The 14,967-nt window shown below is 34.0% G+C and overlaps 1 long non-coding RNA gene across 1 annotated transcript in view; it reads left to right on the top strand.

The window, feature by feature from the left end:
* Positions 1 to 13,834, top strand: part of LOC134739742 (uncharacterized) — a 259,799-nt gene extending 245,965 nt beyond the window's left edge. The window contains exon 6 of the long non-coding RNA XR_010126751.1: positions 13,711 to 13,834. This is a non-coding gene — a long non-coding RNA (uncharacterized LOC134739742). The remainder of the gene's footprint in view (positions 1 to 13,710) is intronic.
* The last annotated feature ends 1,133 nt before the right edge of the window (positions 13,835 to 14,967 follow it).

Here is a 14,967-nt window from a genome sequence, read left to right as displayed (position 1 = left end):
GAAAGCGTTGTAAATAAAAAAGGCAGGCTGTAGCATTCTTGGCTCCTTCTTTTTCCTTCTCATTTGGAGACCAGTCTTGAGGAAAGAAAGAGGTGTTACAAGCTTCCAGTAGGTATGCTAAACCCTGCAAGAAGAGAGAATTCTGTTGACTCCCTTCCCTTGTATAACTCTGGAAGGAGGCACTGGAGGCACAGCATCCTCAAAACATCCTTGCTGGATCAGAGTGATGAGCTGAAAGAGGGCCTGGAAATGTGTTTTTCTCAGCTTATGTAAGTGTCCAGAAGTTCTCATGTACTTAAAGACAGACAGAGAAGGTGGTCAAAGGGACTGATGAGGAGTTTCTCAGTGACAGTCACAGCTAAGGGAATGAGTGATTGGAGAATGAAACCTACAGGGAAGACTGTATTCATCTTGAGATCAAACAGGCCTGGTCTCCGATTGGCCCAGACTTCATGACAGAAATTGGCTACTGTTCCCTAAGGGTGTTTTATGAGCTTAAAAAAAATAATTTTAGTTGTTCTCTTCTTTATTAGTTCAGTCATATCCCCAAGATATTGTGTGTGCCATATAACCAGCTACATTTTAGAAATAGTTATTTAATACCAAAATGGCATAATTTTAGCTGAGATATAACTTCAGTACACAACCAGAAGGAAAAAAGAAACAGATGCAAATTGGAGAAGAATTTGTTGTGCTAAAGTGTGACCAAGTATGAGCTTTAACAAGTTAAAAGCAGTTACTATTTTAGTTATATGTTGTTATTATTATCAGTTAAGGTATCAGCACAAGAACTTTGGCCTTCCCTAGTGAAATTGTACACGTTAAGAGAAAGTAATTTCTGAGTCAGTCTATAAATAGACGGGGATGTCATTAACTACAACAAATTTAAGAAATGAAACATATATATTAATGGTTTTAAAATCAGATCTAAGAGTTCACTTTGCACCTCAGATGCCATGAATCAAATAATTATGGACTGTAACATGTGATGGACTAGTTCGCTACCATTCTGAATAAGTATAGCACAAGGAAATTGAGTTTAAAATTTAAGAATAATTTATTGAATAAGAATCTAATACACATCAGTGAGATAGCCAGAAATGTCTTGTTCTGATGGTCTTTAGAATGTGATTTAGTTTTTATGCATAGCTAAAAATATGAGGAAGAGCCACACGTTTTCTGAAGTAATTTCTTTCATGATTTTTTAATTTTGAAATATTTCCTTATATTTATTGTACTCTGTGTTTTACAGGCTGTCTCACTCATTCAGATACACACACATCTACAATCTTTTAAACATGGCTAACGCTTAAGCAAAAATGCTCATGATTAATTATTTATATATGAACTTCTCTAAATTTTACCTCACAAATGTTTAATCTAAAGGTGAAGTCATTGCTTAATTGCTGTCCATATAGAAGAAAATGCTTGAGAAGATCTTACGGATATGCTGATTTCTCTTTCTCGCAAGTGATGACATTATACAAAATTTGATATTAATCCTTGATGTATTTTTGTATTAAAACACAAATATATTTCCACAGCTACTTGTAAATAAAAAAACCTGTAATTCTATAAATTCATCGGTCCTCTTTACATTAAATAGTAATGATTTCTGGTGAGATTTTTAAATAATTAATATGGCCTCTTAGCTGAACAGCTTATTCCTTCAACTGCTTTTATGAATTTATTTTCTATTAAGAATCACGAAGCAATATTTAGTCTAATGCAAGACAGTATTCCAAGCTACACAATTCCTATGAGAAAGGGGAAGATAGTAAACTAGTCTGTATCTCATAAAGAGAAGGAATATGAAGTAGAAAGATTATATAATTTGTAGCTCACAACTAGATATTGGTAGAGTCAAGAAATCAGATTATCCTGCTTTTCTAAGCATAAATCAATGCTTTCTCAACGTGCAAACTCAATATGGGTTAAATCAGGAGCAACAGATTCTTCAGTCTAAAACTTGTGATTTGGGACACAAAATGTCATACAGTAAAGCAGAATTTAATCTCCAAACTCTTCAATGTAGTTAAGTTAAAGAATTTAAGATGAGTTTGTTTCAACTGTTGAGTTAAAAAATGGACGTCTGAATTCACTTCATTATCACTTTGATGTGTGAAAATTATGGAGGAACTCTCTTCCAGGAAGACTTCAAGACTATGCTGTTTTTGAAACAATAATTCTCACTCCTACTCTTCTTTGAAATGAGGCTGTTTTGTCAGCCTCATTTCAAAGTGGGGAGTGGGTGCAGTGGGGAGAATGTTGCTTCATGTAGCCGTGTGATATTTCAGGTAAAGGCAGAACTTGTGAGAAATTCCCCACTGAAGAGAAAAGCAAATCTACACAAAGGAACTGTAATTTTTCAGATGTTATATTTTGCAAGTCATCTTTGTTCTCCTACCTACCCTCCTTCTTGAAGCAATGGTTAAGCTTTTCTTTGCCAGCGGCTAAATTAAGGTGACAGAAAGTGAAGAAATGATAAGTTTTTCCGGAGGTCTTGAACTTGTGCCAGTTCGCCTGTTTGACTATGCATGAGGGATGGCAGTGCTCTGTCAAGAAAGGCAATGTTTGGTGTCATGATTTCAGTCTGGTTGCATTCCTTTTCCTTTGGTGTGGGCTAGGGTAACTCACGATGACAGGCAAGAGTAGGGATAAACTTTCAAATACGTACACCAGACTATAAAGAAAAAAAGATGTTGTGACTAGTTTAGTTCCTTTAAAAACAATGAAGTCTGTGCTAACTCTTATAGAAAAGTTTGAGACACTTGGGATAGAATCTCAATAATACATGGAAGAAAGGATTAAAACACAAGAAATTTACATTTATAAGGTGAATTTTATCCCTATGAAAAATTGATATTTTCATAATATAATCATTTATCTTCCTGGTCCACTTTAAATCTCATATGTAATCTGCTATTTTTTCCTTTATAGAAAAAAAAACAAATATAGAACATGTATTTTCTTTATAAAAATGAGCTCTTACAAACTGTATTTTACAGACAAGAAAATCAAGGGTCAGAGAGGTTACGTGTCTTCTCCAGGTCACATAGTTAATAAATGTTGGAGTCAGATTTCTAACCCAAGTAGTCTTGCTCCAAAGTCTGCACGATTACCTACTTTACTATATAGGTTAAATAATTGAGATTTCTCACACTGACATGAAACCAAAAGGATATTGATACACAGAGAGCAAATAAACATCTTAATTTGGTTTGCAGGTTTGAGTTATGGGTTTGGGGAGGGAAAAAGTAAGCTTGTAAAGTTATGACAAAAGTGGACATCAGAGTTTACATTTTTAAGCCCTAGAAGCCCTAGGTTGTGGCAAGGTCCAGAGTGTCCCCATGCATTGGATTGCTACAGCAAAGAGGTGCTGGAAATTAAGTGTACAGTGTCTAATGAGTCTTACAAGCGAATTTTCATTTTACCCTGAAACAAATATTGGATTAAAATGTGGTCAAAAAGAGGGGTTGGAAAGGGTAAGTCATGTGGTGTGGCCCCAAAGAGAGGTATTATTCTACAAAAGGAACTTGTAATAGTTTGAACACGACTAAAGAGGAGTTAACTTGTCTTCTGGCAAGTGGGTTGCAGCCATTGAAGTAGCCTGTGGTATATATGGGAAGGCTGTGTATACAAAGAAAAAAATTGCCATTAATCTGTAAATGGCCCCGGACTCTGGCATAAACCTAAACAGACTTCTTTTTGGAGAGAAAACCCATCAAAAACTGATATGTAAATTAAGAGAAAAAAAACCTTCACCTCTTTTTAACCTCACCCCTAACATATGTCCTTAGTGGTATAGCTATAAATAAATGATGGAACTATGTTAACTACACTAACTGTAATCTCAAAGGCCTTTTCTTAAATTAATGGTGTTTTTCACAGTTCTCCACCTCTGTAATCAAGTTACACTTATGGAGTTGATTGAAATAAACAATCACACTCTGAAATGTGTCCCTAAATTATCATAAATGGTAAATGTAACAACAATGCAACAGGGAAATCGCCTTGTTCAAGAATGATATGATGTTTATAGATAAATCGCTTAAATGCAAAAGATATCATGTGTTCCAATGACCGTCTCTTCTTTTCAATATTATATTCTACAAAGGAACAAATGCACATGCATTTTTGTATCTGCTTCAGGGAACTCTCACATATTTTATTATCTATATTTTTAGTGGTGCTCCCTGACTGCTCACACTGCTGGAGTGCCTGGCACTGGGGACAGAAAAGCAATGTACCGTGGTCAAGAGTAACTATAATAGTAGTTTCATTTTGAGCAGGCTCTTTGCCCAAAGTCCTAATTCAAGTGATGCTAAAGAGCTCTCTAGAGGTTGTAAAGGAAGGCAATTGCAAATGCGTAGCCCACAAAATTACTTTTACTTGGTTTGAAGGATACTTACTGAAAAGTTTTCATTCTACTGTTCTTCATTGTTAGATACTCAGATTCTACAAAGTGGGCAAGGCAAAACGCTGCAGTATTTGGCCAAGAGGCCAATTGCAAAAATGGGAGATCATTGTATTATTTTCTTAAGAAATGTTTTGTATGTACAATAAACCATACAGTCCTCTGAAACAAAGATTTTATTTTCTCAATTTTAACAGATGAATTACAATTTATATGTGGTTCATAATAAATGAATATCACTGGGCTTGAGTTTCTCAATGGAAAACGTTTAGTACAGTGTAGGTGATCCTAGTTTTGTTCTTATTTTAGTTCACATGTAATTTAATATTTATTTCTTTAGAAGTATCTGCATTTGAGCTTTAACTTTTATTTATGATAAAATATTAATGCAAATATTCTATTAAAACAAGGCAGATATTTCCATATTCCTCTCCTCATTTTCCATGGTATCTTCCAGTTCTTGATTATCATGAGTAAGCTCATTTTTTTACACATGTGTAGTAATAGTCTGGATAGACTTTTATATTTTACCATGTTTTCTCATCCATCTCCTTTCACCCCACATTGCAGATATCCATCCATGCCAACATCATTAAGTAAGCCATCCTTTTTCCATTGTCTTGAAATATTACATTAGTGCATATTAAACTTTCAAACATATCAGGCCTATTTGCACTTCTTTTTTATTTACTTGAGTTTTTAATTTATTTTTCAATGTGATGCCATAGTAGTTTAATATTGGTAATGCCATCGTTTCTCTTCATATATTCTTTATATTCTTTATATTTTCTACAAATTATCTCTTATAGACAAAAGATACACAGTATCTACAACCCAACAAAACCACAAATCTACAACCCAGGTATGTTTTCCCATCTTTGTTTTATAGTTTCCATGCCCATTCTTTGAAGATGTTTTTTTCATCCAACTGTCTAGTTGATTAATCATATGATCTCCATTGCATTTTTCAACTCTTGCAAGTTATTAATTAATGTTCTTTTCGTGAGTATATAATATTTTCATTTGTACACTTGACTTAAAATTTGAAGTTCGTCGAATTTGTCATCCCTTTCTTAACCATTCATGAACATTAGAACATGTGGACTCTGACCTGACTCTCTCCATCTTCCATATGATTTTATTATATTATTTTTGTTTCATCTTGTTTTTAATTCATTCTCTAAGTCAATCATTTATTAATTTTGCTTTAATCTAAAATGGTTATTTGGAATTTACCAGAATGATTTCCTTCCTTCCAGGTCTTCTTTCCTTCCTGTTGACATATACGCTTTAGAATTACTGAGAGTCAGCATCTAGAAAAGATAAAATCTCTAAATCTTTCTCTGAAAAGATATTTGATTGTCATTACTTTTGAAAGAAAGTGTGAATAAGCTTAGGTTTTTCTTTTCACCACCCCATTCTCTCAGGGCTTTGAGTGTACTGCTGTAGGTTCAAACATGCTCTTGATGCAAAGCCTTGTTCTGCTTCCCCTCTGCTCTCTTTCTCCTTCCTCATGTGTGCTCTTGGTTCACTTCCTAGATTTATTCCTGCCTTGCTCAATTCTCTCCTCCTCAGAGAGGACATCCCTGGACCCACCTGCTTTCACCTCCCACACTTTATCAGGGTGCATTATCCTTTTTTATCTGGGATTACATAGATATTACCTGTCTCTCTCATTTGAAGGTCCAAGTTCTAGGACTTTATTTCATTTGGTGTAATATCACTTGTGCCTAGAACACTGTCTAGGTTATGGTTGGCACTCAAAATTTGGTTGCTGAAAGAATTTGTAAAATTTATATAATTTATAGTCGATATTGTACTACATTCTTATTCCTCTGAAATAGTGATTATCAATCCTGGTTGCAAATTAGAATCGCCCAAGGAATTTTAAAAACGTACATGTATCCATATCCCACTCTGAACTTTCTGATTCAACTGAGCTGTCTGGTGGCACAAAGTCAATGTTTTTAAAAAGCTACTCAGGATTTTCATTTCTCTCGCTGTTTGCTTCTCTGAACAGAATGCAAATCCATTTGTTAACTTAATTTCAATTTATCAAATTTAAAGCACATTTCTTACTGCTTTTCTAGTTTACACCAAGGCATATTAGCTATACCTTTAGAATGAGATAATCGTTCCCAACATCACAAAACTTTTTCTATTTTCCCTCTTCTTTCCCTCACATTGACAAAAATCTTCAGAAGCTTATTTTCCTTCCCACTAGCCTACATACAAATAGAGACTATGAGACATTTAAAATGCTCTGTTTTGATTTTATATTCCCCACATCCTTTCCAAAACTTTGAATTTTTTGTGCTTCTTAAAAAATTTTAATGCCATATTATATATAACAATGTGTATAACACACACTTTTGGTGATTTACTCAAAACCATTTGGTAGTTCTTTCTTGCTTACCGGACTCCATGATTTCTTGAAGGGCAAAGTGCCCACCTCTAGTCGATAAATTATTGTCAGCCTAAGACAATCATAATCAGATTCCCCTTTCCCAAGGATTGTTTTATGTATGGACATACCTTCCAGTTTGGGCCAATCAGTGATTACAGGAAGGCTGTTATTGTGCTTACGAGACAAATGTTTTTCTCTGATAAGAGATAAGCATCAGAAAAAAATGACCATTACTTTTCTGCTTCCTTTTTTTCTGTAAGAATGTGATGCTTGGTTCTGCAGTAGCAATCCATGACCATGAAATGATAGCATCATTAAAATGTGAAAATGGAAGGATAGGAAGGGCCAGTAAAACCAAAACCAGCAACAGCAGTAACAGCCACCACAGCAAGAGAAGCGTGGGACCCTTACTACCAGAGTTCTTGGAAAGTACAAAATAAATGTTTATTCTTCTGTTATTCAGAATTTCTGTGGCTTGCAGTTTAACACAATAAAACTAGACACAAATTTCATTTCAGTTTCAAAAGCCTCTTATTTAACATATTTTTAAACTGTCAATCACATTATCATCACCAATTTGAATTCAACTATAGTACATTGTAAGATTCATCACTCACCGCTGTTTATATTCCCTTTTCTCTTCCCTCATGTTGAAGTTAGAGCATTTTATATTGACACTTTACTGAGGCACCTTTGAATCTTTGCACATATGTGAACATAAATTTCCTGTGCTTTAACGATGTATTATTCTTTTGTCCCAATCTTTTTGCTAAGAAATCTGAAAAGTAATTGCATTGCTTTTTGGCTTTTAGTGTTGCAGATTTAAAGCCCCATGATAGTCTGGTTCTCTTTTCCTAGACCCCTTTATGTCAGGAAGTAAATAAGATTTCCTTTCTCTTTCAGGATTTCTAAAGGGGCGTTCAGGGGGCCTTATATTTTTACTAATCTTCTCTAGAAGTTTGCCTCAATTTGTTCCTTTACTTCTTCTAGATTTGCCTGGTAGTGTGGCTGATGCCTGTAATCCCCATGCTTTGGGAGGCCAAAGCAGGAGGGTTGCTTGAGCACAGGAGTCTAACACCAGCCTGAGCAATGTAGCAAGACTCTGTCTCTAATTTAAAAATATACATATTTTTAAAACATTTTAAAATGAAATCTCCTCAATTTATGCTTCAGTAGTCTCAACTTCTCTCTTACTGTACCTTTGCACAGTGTCATGAGATACATGTTTTTGATCTTCTAGGTCACTGTTTCAGTTTATTTTAATTTTTTTTATTTTTTAGACGGAGTCTCACTCTTATCACTCAGGCTGGAGTACAATGGTGCGATCTTGGCTCACTGCAACCTCCGCCTCCTGGGTTCAAGTGATTCTCCTGCCTCAGCCTCCCAAGTAGCTGGGACTACAGGCGCCTGCCACTATGACTGGCTAATTTTTTGTATTTTTAGTAGAGATGGGGTTTCACCATGTTGACCAGGCTCCAGGCTGGTCTCAAACTCCTGACCTCAGGTGATCCACCCACCTCAGCCTCTCAAAGTTCTGGGATTACAGGCATGAGCCACTGCACCCGGCCTGTTTCAGTTCTTAATAGTGATCATCTTCTCATTAAATTATTTGATAAAAATATACTGAATGTTATTTTTAAAGTAAATATTTTAGAAGTCTACTTGAAAGCTTTGTTTTCCAATGTTTCCCAAACCCTTACGTTTTAATGAGGTCACATATTCTGGGTTCGAGCTTGATTTTCCTTTTTCTGATTATTGAGTTTCTTCTGGTTATTTATGTATGTATTTCTTTTATCTCTGCTTGCTGAAGATTTTTCCAGGCCAATCTTTAGTATCACTGACCATATAGTAGTAAAAATAAGAGTGGTCAATGTCTTGTGGGCCACTGGTAAAGATTTGACAAATCATGTATTCTTTGCTGAGAAGTAAGGGGAAGGTGTCTCTGCCCCCAGATTTCAGTTGATACAAACAGCAGTTGTGTCCCAATCTCAGGGCCCAGAAAAGATGGTCAGAACCAGCAAAACACTCAATAGCACAGTCAAGTTTGACTGGCTGGATAAGTTGCAGAGAGTCTTAATTAATTAGCCCATGTATTTTAATTTATGGTTTTATGGTTTCCCCATTTTTCCCAAAGAAACATTTGTTTTTTACTTCACCAATCCTTTAGGAAATAAGGCTTGAAATACATATTCCAGGATGTAAGCCTCTTTCCATCTAAAGAGGCATTTAAGAAGATGTTCATAGAAAGATGAAGTTAGGGATAGTTTCCAAGAATTCCAAAGCTTAGTATTGTTATTTCTGAAGCCTATTTTAAAGGACTTTATAGTTTAAAATGTCATCTGTTTCCATATATCATATGTAGTTTATATCATAACTGGAAAGGATAAGTGAAAATAGAAAAAATTTCTTTAAAGTACAGACTGAAATTTAAACTCAAAATTTATTATTAGAACTATATTCAGTATCATTTATATTATTGGCTACTATGTCAAATATGCTTTGTGGTATATGAATGCACTGAGTGCAAAGAGCACAGATTTTCTAAGATTTTGTTTAAGATGCATCAAATGGATATGCTCGCTTATAAAATACATAAAAAACATATTTTTTGAGATTAATGAATTAATTTTATAAAATAAAAACATTAAAGTATCTAATAATTTTTTGATACCTATATAAAGTGAAACCTGTACACATCTATAAAATTATTTTGATAATTAAAATGATAATATTAAGCTGGAGTAAACTCATGCGGTATGCACCATACTGAATTTCCCTAAATTGGTGGTTCTCAAACATTCTTAATGTGTGTCAGAATCATCTGGAGAGTGCGTTAAAACAAATATGGCTAGATGCCACCCACAGAGTTTTTGATTCAGTAGTTCTGGCATAGGGCCTGAGAATTTGCGTTTTTAGGGATTTCCTAGGTGGTGCTACTTTAGGAAGTCTGGGGAATACAATTTTTTAACCATTGCTCTAGACAAAGATGTCCTTGAGTCACTTCAAAAATTCATTAAAACCTTTGACAAAGCAATAGCATACTTAGTTGTTCACATTTTGTTTGCTAATCTTTTGTCTTCCCTTTTGGTTTTACTTTTTTAAGAAAAACAAAGCAGCATGGTTTCTCTACTCTGCTCCTTTCTCCAGGTTTCAAACAGGAAATGCACAAGGGTAGATTTCTTTGTTAGTTATAGGGTGAATGTTCAGCCTTGAAGAGCTGAAGCAGTGTGCTTTACTGACAAAGATGAACCATAAAGCGGCATCGTCCTTCCCCATGATGGTCTGTGATGAGTGATCTGCGGAATGGATAAAAGCAAAGTAGCTGCTGTGTGGCATTCACTTTTACTGTAAATGATATCATATGTTTGCATTTACTTTAAACGTGATCAAATGTAATAGGAGACAGTGTTGACAGATGCTGAAGAAGTGTTAACCTTTCCTTTTATCTTTCTTTCTTATGTGTATCTTGTACCATAATGCTTCTTGGATAGTTTTATTAGCTGATAGGTGAAATGTTGTACAAAATACCCACACAAAGAGTTCCATTGTTAGAAAGAATTGTTTGTAATTCTACAAATGATACAGTCAAACTGCTTGGTTCATGTATAGTAACACCAGACTCTTTAAATAAAATGGTTTTGTATAAAAGTGCATTGTTAAAAGAAAATTAATTTGTTTTGAATGTATACTGAATTTATATTAAGTAATTGAGTCCAGACATATAGACAATTGGTTTATCCTATATCAGAAAACTATTTTTCAAGAATTCTAACTCAGTTGGTTTATATGAATTGAGAGTACAGTGTTTTTTTCTTAAAATTTAACAATAAAGCTATGTTAAAAGATTATATTATTACTTTGTGTACTATATATTTATTAAACTAAATAGACATCATATAAAGCAAGTGTTTGTAGGCCTTCCTTGAAGCAGATCAAAGGATTCTGTTTCACTCTACAAAGTTAATGTAGAAGATCTCTTGGGAATGTATAAAGACCCTTGCTCTATAACATTGAACATATATATTAGGGCATAAACTTTATTTTATACTGAATGAAATGAGACAATATTTTGGAATATTAAATTCATCCATTTTGATTTTCCTTGTATCTTTCTTGCCTTGCAATTCCAATTCTGAAGCCAGAAATATCTAAGATAGGAAAAGTTGGTTATTTGGCCTTTTTAGCAAACGAAAGCAAAGAAAACTTCTAATTATCCTGGGAGTATTTTATTTTATTTTATTTTTCATTTTTTTCCTCCCCTGTAGTGTCAGGTGATGCCAGTGGGTCTGTCGTGGGGTCTGTTGTTAGAAAAAGAGAAGCTACTCTGACAGAAGTTGAAGAGAAACACATGAATTAATGAAAAGATAGAGAACAGGACAGGTACTAGGGAATATATACCAACCTCAAGAGCTGAGGGAATGTCAGATCAGCCAATAAAGGCTCCTGGCCATAGTCAAAGCCAAAACAAATAACCAGGAAAAAACAAACAAACAAAAACCACTTTATGAATTAAGTCCAACACCAAATTTATCAAGGAAAGTCAAAACTATTTCATAACAGAGGAGACAGAAGGCATATGGGGACTCTCGCATCTCAGCGTAATTTGAAACTACCTGCTACAATGCTCTACAACCCTATTTTTGAGAAAAAAAAGGAAAAGGCAAGATTGAGAGATATTGAGCATTTATTTTTCAAAAAAATTATTTAAGTAATCCAAATGAATTATGGTTTATACCAGATAGGGAGTTTGTTATTTTGACTCACCACCTGGATTGGGAAGAGAGCTGATTAGTTAATACAGAGTGTCTACATATCCTGGTATAGTCAACCTGGTTTGGAAACCAGAATTAGTTCTGCTAATTCCTGTTATCCCAACATCGATCTGATTGATCATTTGTCTTATTTACATTTTTTGATAAAGATTACTATTTGTAGTTGCATCACAATAAACTGGAATAAATATCCAGCTTTCTCTACACATCATTAGTAGTATGTGAGATACATGTGCAATGAATGGAATTCTCACTCTAATGCATAGTTAAATCTTAATGACCCAACTCTCTTTTCTCAGCTTTCTCCAAGGACAGCAGGCACAGTTCTTGCTGATAAAATGCTGTTCTGGGATAGTTCGTTCTTCTGATATTGGGTGGTAGTAGAAGTATTTAATGCTGCTCCTTTTTGAACACTTAGCACACGAGTGAGTTGTGTCTTGGCTACCATTGCAACCTGGGAGCTCCACAGATATGAAAGACTGTTAGTGGAGTCAAAGGAAAATAAAAGGTATTATAGGTCAGGTACATGAAGAATATGCTCAAGAAAAATAATCTGAGCTGTCTGTCTGGCAATAGAGAATATAGATAATGCCATTTGCCATTTATCATGTGGTATAAATCTATAATTATTTATCTTATTGTTTGGTAATGTTTTGAATATGCAATGACCACTTTTGGCCACCCTAAGTGCACAAAGATTCATGTTTAATTAAAAATTAATAAGGTATTTTCCTGTCTCCAAAAGTTGATGATGAACATGACAATATATTGTCCATATTCACAAGCCACCATGTAGACTTATGAAAACCATTAATCATATTAAATATGGAAGACACAATTCATCTGTGAAAGCTTCAGCATCTATTTAATAAAATTAGTCCTTATGGTAAGAGGACTCTGTAAGTTGCAGATAAATATAACTCTGATAACTGACTTATCATTTGGATCAAATAGGCATTTTAGTCTAAACTCATTTTACTCATTTGATTTCAAGTTTTCTTGTGCATTTACAAATAATGAGGCAATTGCTGTTCATGCTGGCTCTATTAGCAGAAGAAAAACTTCTCAAACAGTTAAGTGACACCAGTTTTATGTCAGTACTATCAGCTGTTAGAAATTTAATGTAAGGTTCATTTTTCTCTATTCGTTTCATGGAAACAAAGTAAACCATGTTGGCAGTTAATTCTGTCAAAAATGAGACATCTGATTTTATTGTGCATGCCATTGTATGTTCAATAAATATTTCAATGTGGTAGCTATATCTTTGTTGCCTTGTGGTAATAAGTTTAAAAATTTGGTGGCTCATGGTATTATAGAGAAACAATATGTTTACTAAATTACCCAAGAAAAATAGTCTGAGCTGTCTGTCTGGCAATAGTATTTATGCCAGAATTATTAAAAGTATTTATGGACTTGGTTGTAAATGCACTTGCTTGTGAAGCACATGTAGCCCATGCTTGTATGTCATCAGATGTAATATTATACAAATTAATCCGTAATTATTAAAATGTTTACAATTTTTTGTCAAACTAACACCAAATGAAAAAGAAAACTTTTAACTTGGCAATCTGCACCGTTTCTTTTTTGGTTGCTGCCCATCCAGAAGTTAATTTAGCTTACATTTATGTATTTATAGATGCTAGACAAACAAGTAATTTCACAACATATAATTTTGCCATAGAACTCTTCTTATAAAGAAATAATTACTCAAAATAGAAAATATAGTCAGCAGAAGGAAGAAAATGGGATGAAGAGAAACTGTATATAAGACCTCTTCTAGGGTTCTTAATTTTGAAATTCAGTCATTCAGAATTTAGTTGTAATATCTTGGAACATACTTTGAGAGGATGGGTTTTAATGTAAGTGTAGCCAGAAAGCGAGCTTATAGCTAGTTTTGGAAAGCAGACGGCAGCTTAACTCATTTCGGGAACCCAGAGCATGGAGCCATGCTGGTCTCCTGAACTCGACTGACCCAAAGTATAGCCACATGGCTTAATCCACATCAAAATCATATACCAAAAAATGTGTCTCTCTTTCACAGATGTTAGTATCCTTGTATAAAGGCAAAGTTTTTAGATAATCATATCTAGAAAACATTTTCCTTCTCTTCATAGAATTTCAGAAGAATGATGAAGATTATCACCTAATGTCTGAAGCCCATGGTTTGCAAAAATGACTGGAGAGCATGATAGTGTGACAGGCTGTATAAATCAATCTTGGGGGAAGAAACAACTCAACAACCAGCAGAAATCCTGATAGTAACTTTGATCTTGGGTTTTGTCCACATAGATCTGATACCTCTCTGTTTTCTCATCATGGGTGTTGATGAATAGGTTTGTGGTTTTCTTTGTCAATAAATAGATGAGTAATAAGCTATGTGTAGCTGTCAGTCAAGTTTTTATTAGATATAATATTATTGACCTTTCAACTTACTAACCATGGAAGATTTTGATTCATAAGACATATAGGATGATAAAAGACTCTGAAGATCCTAGGAGATCTGTGTATAACCATATTGAGTACATATGAAAACAAAAAGTCCTGTAAGTTAAAATTAATTTGAGCTCCTTTAAAAATTTCTTTCCAGGCACATATTCCATGTATTTACTCATGTAAACCTTTCTATGTGGAACTACTTACATGTAACAATTTAGAAATTCAGATGTGAAAGGTCAAATAATCACATCCCTACCATCATACAGAGAAGAAAATAGGTATATGAAAATTATTTGCTATACATAAGATCACATTTTTTTAGTATTGACAATTCTAGAATCAGGATTTGTCTTTTCAGAATTTCTGTTTACTATTATTTTTCACTGCATTTAATATGTATTTCTATATTTGTATTTAGTGTCTGCTTTGGGAGTAAGCAGATACATTGTTTATAAAGGTAGTTTACAGAGAGTAAACAATGATTAACCACTACAGTCCATGACAAATGACATCTAGACCATTAATTTTGTTGTTTATTTTTTACTACTTCACTTGTAGATATTTATAACTGGAAAACAGCTTCCTTTCCATCCTAGACATTTAGAAGAATGATGAACAGATTGTACCACATAAATTTTAACCATATTACTTACATAAATGAATTAACAGGAATACAGTTTTAGGTTTTATAAATTAAGTTTGAGGGAGAAACAATGGGTTAAAATTAAATCATGCAATAATAGAGAACAATATTAATTTCTTCTACTTTTTCCTTTGAACAAGTGCTCCTCGTATTACTGTGTTCAAGTGACGTTTTCCCATAATCTTATATTAACGACATCCTCAAACTATATTTACATACTTTTCTATATATTTCACTCTGTTCCTCTCAATATAATGTTTATTTAATCATTATCTCCAATACTTTTCTCCTG

The sequence above is a fragment of the Pongo pygmaeus genome, chromosome 5, assembly GCF_028885625.2.
Source record: "Pongo pygmaeus isolate AG05252 chromosome 5, NHGRI_mPonPyg2-v2.0_pri, whole genome shotgun sequence".
Classification (NCBI taxonomy): domain Eukaryota; kingdom Metazoa; phylum Chordata; class Mammalia; order Primates; family Hominidae; genus Pongo; species Pongo pygmaeus.
This window is presented reverse-complemented; position numbering and strand designations above follow the sequence as displayed.